Source organism: Bubalus bubalis, chromosome 3, assembly GCF_019923935.1.
Source record: "Bubalus bubalis isolate 160015118507 breed Murrah chromosome 3, NDDB_SH_1, whole genome shotgun sequence".
NCBI lineage: Eukaryota > Metazoa > Chordata > Mammalia > Artiodactyla > Bovidae > Bubalus > Bubalus bubalis.
In genome coordinates this window covers 144,978,210-144,992,080 of record NC_059159.1, presented here as the reverse complement: position 1 = coordinate 144,992,080, position 13,871 = coordinate 144,978,210, and positions in this window count along the sequence as shown.

Here is a 13,871-nt window from a genome sequence, read left to right as displayed (position 1 = left end):
ACTGTTTGAATTTCTATTGAGACAGAGGCAACCCCTCCTGGAAGGGTGCCCTGACTCTCAACCTGTTCAGTTGGGAGTCCTGGATACAGAGGCAAGGTAAGAGAATGAGAGGCAGCTGAAGATTCCACACCAAATCTGCACCCTTAGGACACAAGCCTGGCATGTCTCACAGAGAGATAAAGAGCAACACATATGGGACTTCTACCCATTTCTCTTGTTTCCTACAGAACTGGTCTAGTTGTAAAACAGTAATAATTGAGATCCTTCAACAGCTCAGCATTTCCCGTCTTCCAAAGGATACTGTGGCCATTCAGTATCACAGAAGATCAGGCATGTCTTTTTAAATTCCGGGGATCAAACTTGTCCCAGCTTTTTTAAAAAATACATTTTAAAGGCATGGTTCTGGAATTGCTAGCTCCCATCTGTAAGAGAAAAAAAAGCAGCATCCACAGCCATGGCTTTTTTCCACCAGAAGCATCTTTCCTTGCTCTAGATGGGGTGTAGACAGGACTCTCCACTGAAGCTTTCCTTCCCTGGCTGGACTTAGTCTGTCCTTTACCAACACAGGTGTCTTACTTGTCCCTTCTGGTTCTACCACCGAGGTGGGGTGGAGATGCACCAGGGGTAGACCTGATGGCATCCCAGACATTTAGTTCCATACCACCAAGACCTTTGTTTGATTTGCCCTTTTCTCTGATACCACCCAGAGTGTAACAGAGTAGCTTTCCGGGAATGTTTCCAAAGCTAGTACTACTAGGGAAAGCATCCTTCTTACATGTGCCCATGCCCATTCCTGAGTACAGTTCTGACCTCAATAGAAGCAGTGAGTCATTGCCACTTCAGTATAGCAAAAGAGGTGGTGAAGGATTGGCTAGTGAGGGAAAAGTGATTTTTTTTGTCTTCGAGCTACTAGGACCAATCTTTCCAGTTCATTTCCACAGGTTCCACAAAAGAATACCTAAGGAGTTGAGACAAAAGCCACCAGAGAGCCTCCTATGGTCCACAAAGAGCTAGTACTACCAAAGGGAAAAAAGCCCACTGTACTTCCAATCTGAATAGATCCTGCAATTCCCAAACTGTGTCCTCAAAAACCTCATGGTCACCATCAGTGCTTCTATCAGTATAGATAGGGGGCACAGCCATGACGAAAGACTCACTTTCAGGTCACTGGCCCCTGAGGCAGGCAGCCAAGCTAGTAACCTCTGGCCTGAGAGACGTTCCTAGAGTTAGAGCTCCACCCCGTTCCATACATGCTCCTAGTACCTTTTTAGCAAGCCTTGCCTAGTCTAGCAAGGCTAAATGCTTCCATGAGTTCAGTTCAGTTCAGTTCCATCTCTCAGTCGTGTCCAACTCTTTGCAACCCCATGGACCACAGCATACCAGGCCTCCCTATCCATCTCCAACTCCCAGAGTTTACTCAAACTCATGGCCATTGAGTTGGTGATGCCATCAAATCATCTCATCCTCTGTCGTCCCCTTCTCCTCCTGCCTTCAATATTTCCCAGCATCAAGGTCTTTTCAAATGACTCAGTTCTTTGCATCAGGTGGCCAAAGTATTGGAGTTTCATCTTCAACATCAGTCCTTCCAATGATCACCCAGGACTGATCTCCATTAGGATGGACTACTTGGATCTCCTTGCACTCCAAGGGACTCTCAAGAGTCTTCTCCAACACTACAGCTCAAAAACATCAATTCTTTGGCACTCAGCTTTCTTTATAGTCCAACTCTCACATCCATACATGACTACTGGAAAAACTATAGCCTTGACTAGATGGACCTTTGTTGGCAAAGTAATGTCTCTGCTTTTTAATATGCTGTCAGGTTGGTCATAACTTTCCTTCCAAGGAGTAAGCATCCTTTAATTTCATGTCTGCAGTCACCATCTGCAGTGATTTTGGAGCCCAGAAAAATAAAGTCAGATTTTGTTTCCACTGCTTCCCCATATATTTGCCATGAAGTGATGGGACCAGATGCCATGATCTTAGTTTTCCGAATGTTGAGCTTTAAGCCAACTTTTTCACTCTCCTCTTTCACTTTCATCAAGAGGCTCTATAGTTCTTCTTCACTTTCTGCCATAAGGGTGGTGTCATCTGCATATCTGAGTTTATTGATATTTCTCCTGGCAATCTTGATTCCATCTTGTGCTTCATCCAGCCCAGTGTTTCTCATGATGTACTCTGCATATAAGTTAAATAAGCAGGGTGACAATATGTATCCTTGATGTACTCCTTTTCCTATTTGGAGCCAGTCTGTTGTTCCATGTCCAGTTCTAACTGTTGCTTCCTGACCTGCATACAGATTTCTCAGGAGGCAGGTCAGGTAGTCTAGTATTCCCATCTCTTTCAGAATTTTCCACAGTTTATTGTGATCCACACAGTCAAAGGCTTTGGCATAGTCAGTAAAGCAGAAATAGATGTTTTTCTGTAAATCTCTTGCTTTTTCGATGATCCAGCAGATGTTGGCAATTTGATCTCTGGTTCCTCTGCTTTTTCTAAAACCATCTTGAACATCTGGAAGTTCATGGTTCATGTGCTATTGAAGCCTGGCTTCGAGAATTTTGAGCATTACTTTGCTAGCATGTGAGATGAGTGCAATTGTGTGGTAATCTGAACATTCTTTGGCATTGCCTTTCTTTGGGATTGGAATGAAAACTGACCATTTCCAGTCCTGTGGCCACTGTTGAGTTTTCCAAATTTGCTGGCATATTGAGTGCAGCACTTACACAGCATCATCTTTTAGGATTTGAAAGAGCTCAACTGGAATTCCATCACCTCCACTAGCTTTGTTCATGGTGATGTTTCCTAAGGCCCACTTGACTTCACATTCCAGGATGCCTGGCTCTAGGTGAGTGATCACACCATCGTGGTTATCTGGGTCGTGAAGGTTTTTTTGTACAGTTCTGTGTACTGTTGCCACCTCTTCTTAATATCTTCTGCTTCTGTTAGGTCCATACCATTTCTGTCCTTTATTGAGCCCATCTTTGCATGAAATATTCCCTTAGTATCTCTAATTTTCTTGAAGAGATCTCTAGTCTTTCCCATTCTATTGTTTTCCTCTATTTCTTTTCATTGATCGCTGAGGGAGGAAGGCTTTCTTATCTCTCCTTGTTATTCTTTGGAACTCTGCATTCAAATGGGTACATCTTTTCTTTTCTCATTTGCTTTTCACTTCTCTTCTTTTCACAGCTATTTGAAAGGCCTCCTCAGACCGTCATTTTGCTTTGTTGCATTTCTTTTTCTTGGGGATGGTCTTGATTCCTGTCTCCTGTACAATATCACAAACCTCCATACATGGGGTCTAAGTAAAAATACACAATAACAGCCTGGATCACAAGTCCTTTGAAAGTCTATGATCTAACAGATTAGGTTAGTAGTTTTGACTCCCCACGCAATTATGAAGTGGTCAAAGAGACCAGGAAAAGCTGACTGAGAAAGGAAAGTTCGGTCCACATGCTTCGCCCATTTCTGGCTGCTCCCCTTGCAGGGATGTTGGGTGTCTCTTGACATTGACAGGTTGGTTAAAAACCCCAATAAGGCTCCCCTTTTGGAGGCTGCCTTCAGTCATTACTAGGCTCTGCGAAACCGCAGAGCAGGGCTCAATGCTCACTTCGCGCAGGGTGTGTCATTCATTCACACAAGCACACCATAGAGCTAGTAAAGTAAAGCAGAAAACCTGAGTACTGAGAAAGCAGAGAGGCTAGAGCTCTGAGTGTTCTTACCTTGTCTTGAAGATCCTGGACGAGCCCTCAAGATGATAGCTTACCATGAACGGTATCTGATTCTTCATCTCCGAAGAAGATTTAGCTTCGGGACCAGGGACCAGGCTTGATCACTCAAGAGCTTTTATGTAGCAGAGTTGTATTAAAGTGAAAAAGGGACAGAGAAAGCTTCTGACATAGACATCAGAAAGGGGACGGAGTGTACCCCTCCAAACAATCTTGATTCTAGCTTGTGATTCATCCAGCCAGGCATTTCTCATGGTTGTATATAATTTCTCTGCATATAATTAAATAAGCCTTGAAGTACTCCTTTCCCAATTTTGAACTAGTCTGTTGTTCCACGTCTGGTTCTAACTGTTGCTTCTTGATCTGCAGGTAAGTTGATCTGGTATCCCCGTCTCTTTTAAGAATTTTCCACGGTTTGTTGTGATCCACACAGCCAAGGCTTTAGTAAAATCAATTAAGCAGAAATAGATGTTTTTCTGAAATTCCCCTTTTTTATGATCCAACTGCCTTATCTAAATCCAGCTTGTACATCTATAAGTTCTTAGTTCACATACTGCTGAAGCCTAGCTTGAAGGATTTTGAGCATTATCTTGCTAGTATGTGAAATGAGCAAGATTGTATGGTAGTTTGAACATTCTTTGGCATTACTTTTATTTGGGATTGGAATTAAAACCGACAGTTTGTAGTCCTGTGTCCACTGCTGAGTTTTCCAAATTTGCTGACATATTGACTGCAACACTTTAACAGCATCATCTTTTAGAATTTGAAATATCTCAGCTAGAATTCCATCACTTTCACTAGCTTTGTTTGTAGTAATGTTTCCTAAGGCCCATTTGACTTCATACTCCAGGATGTCTGGCTCTAGGTGAGTGATCACACCATCTGTCTGGGTCATTAAGGCCTTTTTTGTACAGTTCTTCTGTGTATTCTTGCTACCTCTTCTTACTATCTTCTGCTTCCATCAGATCTATACCATTCTGTCCTTTTTTGTACCCATCTTTGCATGAAATGTTCCCCTGGTATCTCCAATTTTCTTGAAGAGATCTCTAGTTTTATTTCTTTGCATTGTTCAGTTAAGAAGGCTTTCTTATCTCTCCTTGCTATTCTCTGGAATTCTGCATTCAGTTGGGTATATATTTCTTTTTCTCCTTTGCCTTTCACTTCTCTTCTTTACTCAGATATATGTAATGCCTCCTCAGACAGCTACTTTAAAACTACAATCCCACAACTTCCAGAACAAAACCACAATCACAGAAAGTTAACCAAAATGATCATATTGATCACAGCCTCGTCTAACTCAGTGAAGCTATAAGCCATGCCATGTAGGGCCACCCAAGACAGATGGGTCATGATGAAGAGTTCTAACAAAATATGGCCCACTGGAGAAGGGAATGGCAAATCACTCAAATATTCTTGCCTGAGAACTCCATAAACAGTATGAAAAGGTAAAAAGGACACCAGAAAATGAGTGCTTCAGGTTGGTAGATGTCCAATTTGCTACTGGGGAAGAGCAGAGAAATAGTTCCAGAAAGCATGGACCAAAGCAGAAACGATGTTCAGGTGTGAATGAGTCTGGTGGTGAGAGTAAAGTCTGATGTTATAAAGAACAATATTGCATAGGAACCTGGAATGTCAGGCCCATTAATCAAGGTAAATTGGATATGGTCAAGCAGGAGATGGCAAGAGTGAACAGTGACATTTTAGGAATTAGTGAAGTATAATGGACGGGAATGGGTGAATTTAATTCAGATAATCATTGTCTACTACTGTAGGCAAGAATCCCTTAAAGAAATGGAGTAGCCCTCATTGTCAACAAGAGTCCAAAATGCAGTACCTGAGTGCAATCTCAAAAATGACAGAATGACCTTGTTTCATTTCCAAAGCAAACCATTCAACATCACAGTAATCTTAAGTCTAGGCCCCAACCACTAATGCTGAAGAAGCTGGAGTTGAATGGTTCTATGAAGACCTACAAGATCTTCTAGAACTAACACCAAAAAAAGATGTCCTCTTCATTATAGGGGATTGGCATGCAAAAGTAGGAAGTCAAGAGATACCCGGAGTAACAGGCAAGTTTGGCCTTAGAGTACAAAATGAAACAGGGCAAAGGCTAATAGAGTTTTGCCAAGAAAATACACTGGTCATAGCATATACCCTCTTCCAATAACATAAAAGACAACTCTGTACATGGACAACACCATATGGTCAATACTGAAATCAGATTGATTATATTCTTTGTGGCCAAAGATGGAGAAGCTCTATACAGTCAGCAAAAACAAGATCTAGAGCTGACTGTGGCTCAGATCATGAACTTCTTATTCCAAAATTCAAACTTAAATTGAAGAAAAGTAGGGAAAACCACTAGGCCCTTCAGGTATGACCCAAATCAAACCCTTTATGATTATACAATGGAGGTGATGAGTAGATTCAAGGGATTAGATCTGGTAGACTGAGTGCCTGAAGAACTATGGACAGAGGTTCATAACACTGTATGGAAGCAGTAACCAAAACCATCCCAAAGTGCTATATCAGATCAGATCAGATCAGATCAGTCACTCAGTCGTGTCCAACTCTTTGCGACCCCATGGACTGTATCCCACCAGGCTTCTCTGACCATGGGATTCTCCAGGTAAGAATACTAGTGTGGGTTACCTCTTCTTCCTCCAGGGGATCTTCCTCAGGGATCAAACCTGTGTCTTACATCTCCTGCATTGGCAGATGGGTTCTTTACTCCAGTGCCACTTGACAAGCCCCATTTTATGTATAGTATTGTGTATATGTCCATCTCAATCTCCCAATTTATCCCTGCCCCCAAAATATTTGTTTTTAATATGAAAAAATTGACTTGAAAATACCTTAATTCAGAAAAATTTGTCCTGAGCTTACCAGGTACCTCAGTACCTGTAAAGATAGAATATCCTCAGATTGGAATGTGGACTACAGAGACGAATCAGATGAAGAGGTCTACAATTCTAAGTCATTTCACTACAAAATTCAACTTTAGATAAGGTTTCAAGGAATTTTATGTAAGAATGAAAAATAATAAAACCATATTAAAAGTAGTTTACAGCAATATATCAATGACATGGTATTAGAGACAGATTCAGCTTACAAATGGACTAAAGTACATAAATATGGGCTAGGCATAATTATTCTACTTATTTCCCCCCGCCCCCTTTTTTTTTTTGGCCATGTGGCTAGTGAGATCTTAGCCTCCTGAACAGGGATTGAACCCAGGCAGGCCCTTGGTTGCAAAAGCACAGCATACTAATCACTGGACAACCAAGAAATTCCCTTTTTAAAGTTCTGTTAGTCAATATAAAAAGGTTTTAAATGTTTAGAAAAAAATTTAATAGTTTTTGAGTAGACTATTATAGGTCCCTTCACATTGAAACAATTGTCAATATTTCAAGAAATTATATAATCTTAATTATTTTTGTGGATTTTTTTCACTCTCAAATGTTTGAGTTTGCACTATAAGTTAGTTACATGGTCACTGTATTCATCATCGTTGATGGATGAAGCAATAAAATTAATAAAACGATAAGAATAAAGTATCACTTATTATTATAGCAGTAATGAAGAGTAAGAATAGTTGGCACTTCCCTGGCAATGCAGGGGTTAAGATGCCACAATTCCAATGCAGGGGGTGAGGATTTAGTCCCTGGTCTGGGAACGAGGGTCCCACATGCAACACAGTGCAGCCAAAATTTTTTTTTAAAAAGAATAAAGAATAGTTGAACAATAGACATAATAAGCTTGATTTAATTAACAGATAAGAATTAAAAACACCCATCTAGATGTCCATTAACAGAAGAATGGATAAAGAAGTTGTGGAATATTACTCAACCACAGATAGGAATGAATTTTAGTCAGTTCTAGTGAGATGGATGAGCCTAGAGCCTGTTATACAGAGTGACATAAGTCAGAAAGAGAAAAACAAATACTGTACAATAACTTGTGTGTGTGGAATCTATAAAAATGGTACTGATGAACCTATTTGCAGGGCAGCAATGGATTCATAGACATAGAGAGCAGACTTATGGACATGGGGTAGGTAGGCAGGAGAAGGTGGGATGAAAGGAGAGAGTAACATGGAAATATATACACTAACATATGTAAAATAGATATCCAGTGGGAATTTGCTGTATGACTCAGGGAAATCAAACCAGATCTCTGTGACAATCTAGAGGTATGGGATGGGGTGGGAGAAAGGCTCAAGAAGAAGGGGACATATGTATACTTATGGCTGATTCATGTTATTGTATGGCAGAAATCAACACATTATAAAGCAATTATCCTCCAATCAAAATAACAAAACACCATCATTCTCAAGAACACATAAAACATTGACGATATATTATCCCTTAAAGTAAATCTCAATAAATTTAAAAGACTCAGTTTCATATTGACCATGCTTTGTTACCACACTGCAACTAAGTTAGAAATCAACGACGACGACAACAACAAATCCTCCATAGACGTTTTTTAAGTTTAAAAAACACTGATTTGTGGAACAAAATAGAAATTGTGAAGGATGTTAAGAGTAATAACAATACTCTGAATAATAACAATATTCTATTCAGTCTCAATTATTTTTTTTAGTTTTAACTATATATTCAACACAGAACCAGTTTCTAGGTAGAAACAATATTCTAAATAATAACAATACTCACAGAATTCTTCAAAAATACTCTATTGTAAATTTATACCCATATTATACTCATATCAGGAAAGATAAAAGGGCTGAAAATGAATGGACTAAGGGTTCAACTTTAAGTTACAAAAGTGGCAAATTAGGGTATTCCCTGGTGGTCCAGTGGCTAGGACTACATGCTTTCACTGCCAAGGGTGCAAGTACAATCCTCGACTGGGAACTAAGAGCCGATAAGCTGCATGGCGAGGCCAAAAACCAAAAAACAAAGCAATCATAAAAAGGCAGCAAACTAAACCCAAATAATAAAAGAAAGGACATAAGAAAAGTTAGATTGGCCTTTGATTATGTAAATAGAGACAAAGAAATAATAGGGAGATACAACAGGCTAAAATCTGGTATTAGGTAGACAAATCTGTGGCAAAACTGAAAAAAGAGTAAGTACAAATATTAGTTAGCAAAAAAAGGGTCCTAACTACACACATAGCAGAGATTAAAATATAAAAACACTCTGAATAACTTTATGCCAATAAATTGGAAAAGTTTAAAGAAATGAATATATTTTACCTAAAAAGTAGCTTTTCAAAAGTCTTAGAAGAAATAGAACACCTGTGTAGCCTTATAACCATTTAAAAATTGAACTAACAGTTTCCTCTTACAAGTAAAACACCAGATCAAGAAGTAAATTCTACCAAATTTTCGAGAAAAAGATACTTCATATCTTCTTTTTATTGAAGCATAGTTGAAGCACAATCTTGTGATGTTGTGTTAATTACTTCTGTACAACAAAGCGACTCAGTTACAGATATTTCCAATCTTATAGAAACTTTCTGAGAATAGAAAAATGTGACTAATTTTACCTTGGCTCCTAGGTGGCACAGTAGTAAAGAATCTGCCTGCCAGTACAGGTTCAATCCCTGGGTTGCAAAGAGCCCCTGGAGTAAGAAATGGCAACCCATTCCAGTATTCCTGCTTGGAGAATTCCATGAACAGAGGAGTGTGGCAGGCTACAGTCCATGGGGTCGCAAAGAGTCAGACAAGACTGAGCAACTGAGCATGCATGCATTTCAATCAGACTAGGACAATAAAAGATAGGAAAATTATAGTTTGGACTCTTCCATGAACAATTGCAAAATTCCTAAAATGAATATTGGCAAGCAGAATCAAGCAATATATAAAATATTTAATTACTACAATAGAGTTTATTCCAGAAATGCAAATTTGGTTTCACAGTAGCAATTAATAACTCCATCACATTATCACGTTTAAAGAAGAAAAAATATATATATAGCTATTTCAAAGAAAAAAAAAAAGCACATGATAAAATTTAGCATCTGTTCATATTAGAAAAGAAAACCTTAAGAAATCTAGGAATAAAAGGGAATTTCCTTAATTTTATAAAATCTGTTTGTCAAAAACCTATGACAAATAAAGCCATAACTCTTCCCCTTAAACAAAGGAATATGATGACACTGCTCATTTTTACTGCTGACATCTGACATTATACCAAATTTCCAGCTACTTCAAAACCATAACGAAACTAGCAAAATGTACAAGAATTAGAAAAGAAGAAAAACTCTCACTTGTCACATGTGCCGTAATTGTCTACATAGAAAACCAGAAAGACCCTAGAGACAAATTCTTAGAAATGGTAAGATACGTTGCTGAATAGACGTCAATGTTCCAAATTTAGATGCATTTCTACATACCCTTAATAAGAAGAAACCTAATTTTATAATCATTTATGGGAATTCCCTTACAGTCCAGTGGTTAGGACACTGTGGTTTTGCTGCCAAGGGCCTGGGTTCAAATACTGGTCAGAGAACTAAGATCCTGCAAGCTGTGCAGTGCAGCCAAAAAAATAAATGTATAAATAAACATATAAAAATAATTTATAAGGGCAATAAAACTTAAAAGGGACCCAGGAATAAATCCAACATGTTAAACCTGAGAAAACTATATTACTTTATTAAAGAAATATTTTAAGGACCTGATAAGTATAAAGATATAACATATTCACAAAGAAGAATTTTTATCCTAAAAATGTTCAGTTCAGTTCAGTCACTCAGTCGTGTCCGACTCTTTGCAACCCCATGAATCGCAGCACACGAGGCCTCCCTGTCCAACACCAACTCCCGGAGTTCACTCAGACTCGTGTCCATCAAGTCAGTGATGCCATCCAGCCATCTCATCCTCTGTCGTCCCCTTCTCCTCCTGCCCCCAATGCCTCCCAGCATCAGAGTCTTTTCCAATGAGTCAACTCTTCGCATGAGGTGGCCAAAGTACTGGAGTTTCAGCTTTAGCATCATTCCTTCCAAAGAAATCCCAGGACTGATCTCCTTCAGAGTGGACTGGTTGGATCTCCTTGCAGTCCAAGGGACTCTCAAGAGTCTTCTCCAACACCACAGTTCACAAGCATCAATTCTTCGGGGCTCAGCTTTCTTCACAGTCCAACTCTCACATCCATACATGACCACAGGGAAAACCATAGCCTTGACTAGATGGACCTTTGTTGGCAAAGTAATGTCTCTGCTTAAATGTTGCTGCTGCTGCTAAGTCACTTCAGTCGTGTCCGACTCTGTAAGACCCCATAGATGGCAGCTCACCAGGCTCCCCCATCCCTGGGATTCTCCAGGCAAGAACACTGGAGTGGGTTGCCATTTCCTTCTCCAATGCATGAAAGTGAAAGTGAAGTCGCTCAGTCGTGTCCGACTCTTAGCGACCCCATGGACTGCAGCCCACCAGGCTCCTCCGTCCATGCTTAAATGTCTACCAATCCTTGCAGAGTTTTTCATGGAACTTGATATGCTGGTTCCAAAATTTACATAGAGAGCAAAAAGAAAAGCTAAGTCATTTCTGAAGAACAAACAGGCAAGAACTGTGTTATTCTAGAAGATATAAAAATTCAGAATATAGCCATAACAGTTTAAGATGGTGTGAAATTGGCAAGATGCATATACACATATGGAATAGATTAGAAAACTTATGTATGTTCACAGACGCTTGACACATGACCAAGTCTTGCTGCTAATAACTGGAGAAAGGATAGAGAATTAATAAATAAATGGTGCTGGGATATTTGATTCCACAGGATAAGATTAATACATTAGCACCATATTTTTGTGTGTGCTTAGTCACCCAGTCGTGTCCAACTCTTTGTGACCCTATGGACTCCAGGCTCCTCTGTCGATGGGGTTTTCCAGGAAAGAATATTGGAGTGGGTTGCGATTTCCGCCTCCAGGGGATATTCCCGACCCAGGGCTCAAACCTGTATCTCCTGCATTGCAGGTAGATTCTTTATACACTGAGTCATCAGGGATTGATTTTTCAAATCACTATTATTTTCAACCAAATCTAATTCTCTTTAATGGATTCCTAACTCACACCAAACACACAAGCTTCACAGGAATTAAAGACTTAAATGAGAAAACCAAAATATTTTTACTTCCTATAGAGGAATGTCTTTTTGAAATTAAAGAAGGAAATTCTTAAATAAGATTTTAAAGAAAACAAAAATCATAAATGAAAAATTGAGACATCAATCAAATCAACATCTAGTCAATGAGTAGCAAAGAAGGAAAAAATAAATTGGGAAAAGATATACACAATGCATGTAGCAACAAAAAATGATTAATATCAAGAATACATTAAGGGACTTCCCTTGTGGTCCAGTGGCTAAGACCCCACACTCCCAATACAGGGGGCCCGGATTTAATCCCTGGTCAGGGAACTAGATCCTACATGCCTCAACAGAGAGTACACAGGCTGCAACTGAAAAAGATCTCACATGCAACAACTAAAAAAGGTCCTGTGTGCCACAATTAAGATCTGGTGCAGCCAAATAAATTTTTAAAATATATAACAGAACTTCTACAAATCAGTTTTTTTTTTAAGTTAAACCATATAATAGGATAAATGGGCAAAAGAAATCAATCACTTCAAAGTTAGAAGGCATAGTGCACAAGATTACTCTCCCTTCTGACACCAGCTGCCATTTCAAGGGGGTCCCAAAACCATATATTCAGGTTGGATAATTTGTTAAAAGACTCACTGTGGGGTTGGGGGTGGGAGTGGGAGAGAGGCTCAAGAAAGAGGGGATATATGTATACATATAGCTGATTCATGTGTTGTACAGCAGAAGTTAACACATTATAAAGCAATTATCAGAGAAGGCAATGGCACCCCACTCCAGTACTCTTGCCTGGCAAATCCCAGGGACGGAGGAGCCTGGTAGGCTGCAGTCTATGGGGTCGCGAAGAGTCGGACACGACTGAGCGACTTCACTTTCACTCTTCACTTTCATGCATTGGAGAAGGAAATGGCAACCCACTCCAGTGTTCTTGCCTGGAGAATCCCATGGACAGGGGAGCCTGGTGGGCTGCAGTCTATGGGGTTGCACAGACTCAGACACGACTGAAGCGACTTAGCAGCAAAGCAATTATACTCACAATTAAAGATAAAAAGGACTCACAGAATTCACTGAAAGTTGTTATACTCACAATTACAGTTTATCACAGGGAAAGGACTAAAATCATTAGACCTTAAACATCTTTAAAAGATTTAAATGAGCCAAGGGAAAAAAGCACATAGGGCCAAGTCCAGGAAAGTACCAAATGTAGAGCTTCTAGTTGCCCTCTCCCCATTGGCACTGTTTCTTTCCAGACATCGATGGTGATCAAAGGCATAGGGTACTGCCAATCAGGGAAGCTCATCCAAGCCAGTATCCAGAGTGTTTACTGGAGCTTCATGGTTAACACCCCAGAAAGCTGACCTCGGTCTCCAGAAGTTAAGCTGATACCACATGACTAAAAACTTCTACCATAAATTGTATTTTTAAAATTGAACAAATATTCCTTATAACACTGTTTAAAGCTGTGCAATGTGTTACTTTTATACATATATATAATATGATTGCAGTTGTAATGAAATCTATCACATTCCATTATTATAGTACAACATGTGTGTGCTTTGTTGCTCAGTTGTGTCTGACTCTTATATCAAGAATGCATTAAGAATATCAAGAATACATTAAGGGACTTCCCTTGTGGTCCAGTGGCTAAGACTCCACATTCCCAATACAGAGGGCCTGGATTTAATCCCTGGTCAGGGGGGTTGTAGTCCAGCAGACTCCCCTGTCCATGGGCATTCTCCAGACAAGAATACTGGAGTAGGTTGCCATGCCCTCCTCCAGGGGATCTTCCCAACACAGGAATCAAACCCAGGCAGATTCCTTACTGTCTGAGTCACCAGGGAAGCCCATGAATACTGGAGTGGGTAGCCTGTCCCTTCTCCAGGGGATCTGCCCAACCTGAAATCGAACTGGAGTCTCCTGCATTGCAGGTGGATTCTTTACCAGTTGAGTCACTGCAACACTGTTATTTATATTCATATACTAGGTATTATAGTATATGAATTATTTACTATGGCTTCTTTACTACTTGCTGGCAGTTTGTACATTTAAACATTAATCTTATCCCCTCACCTCTCATGCC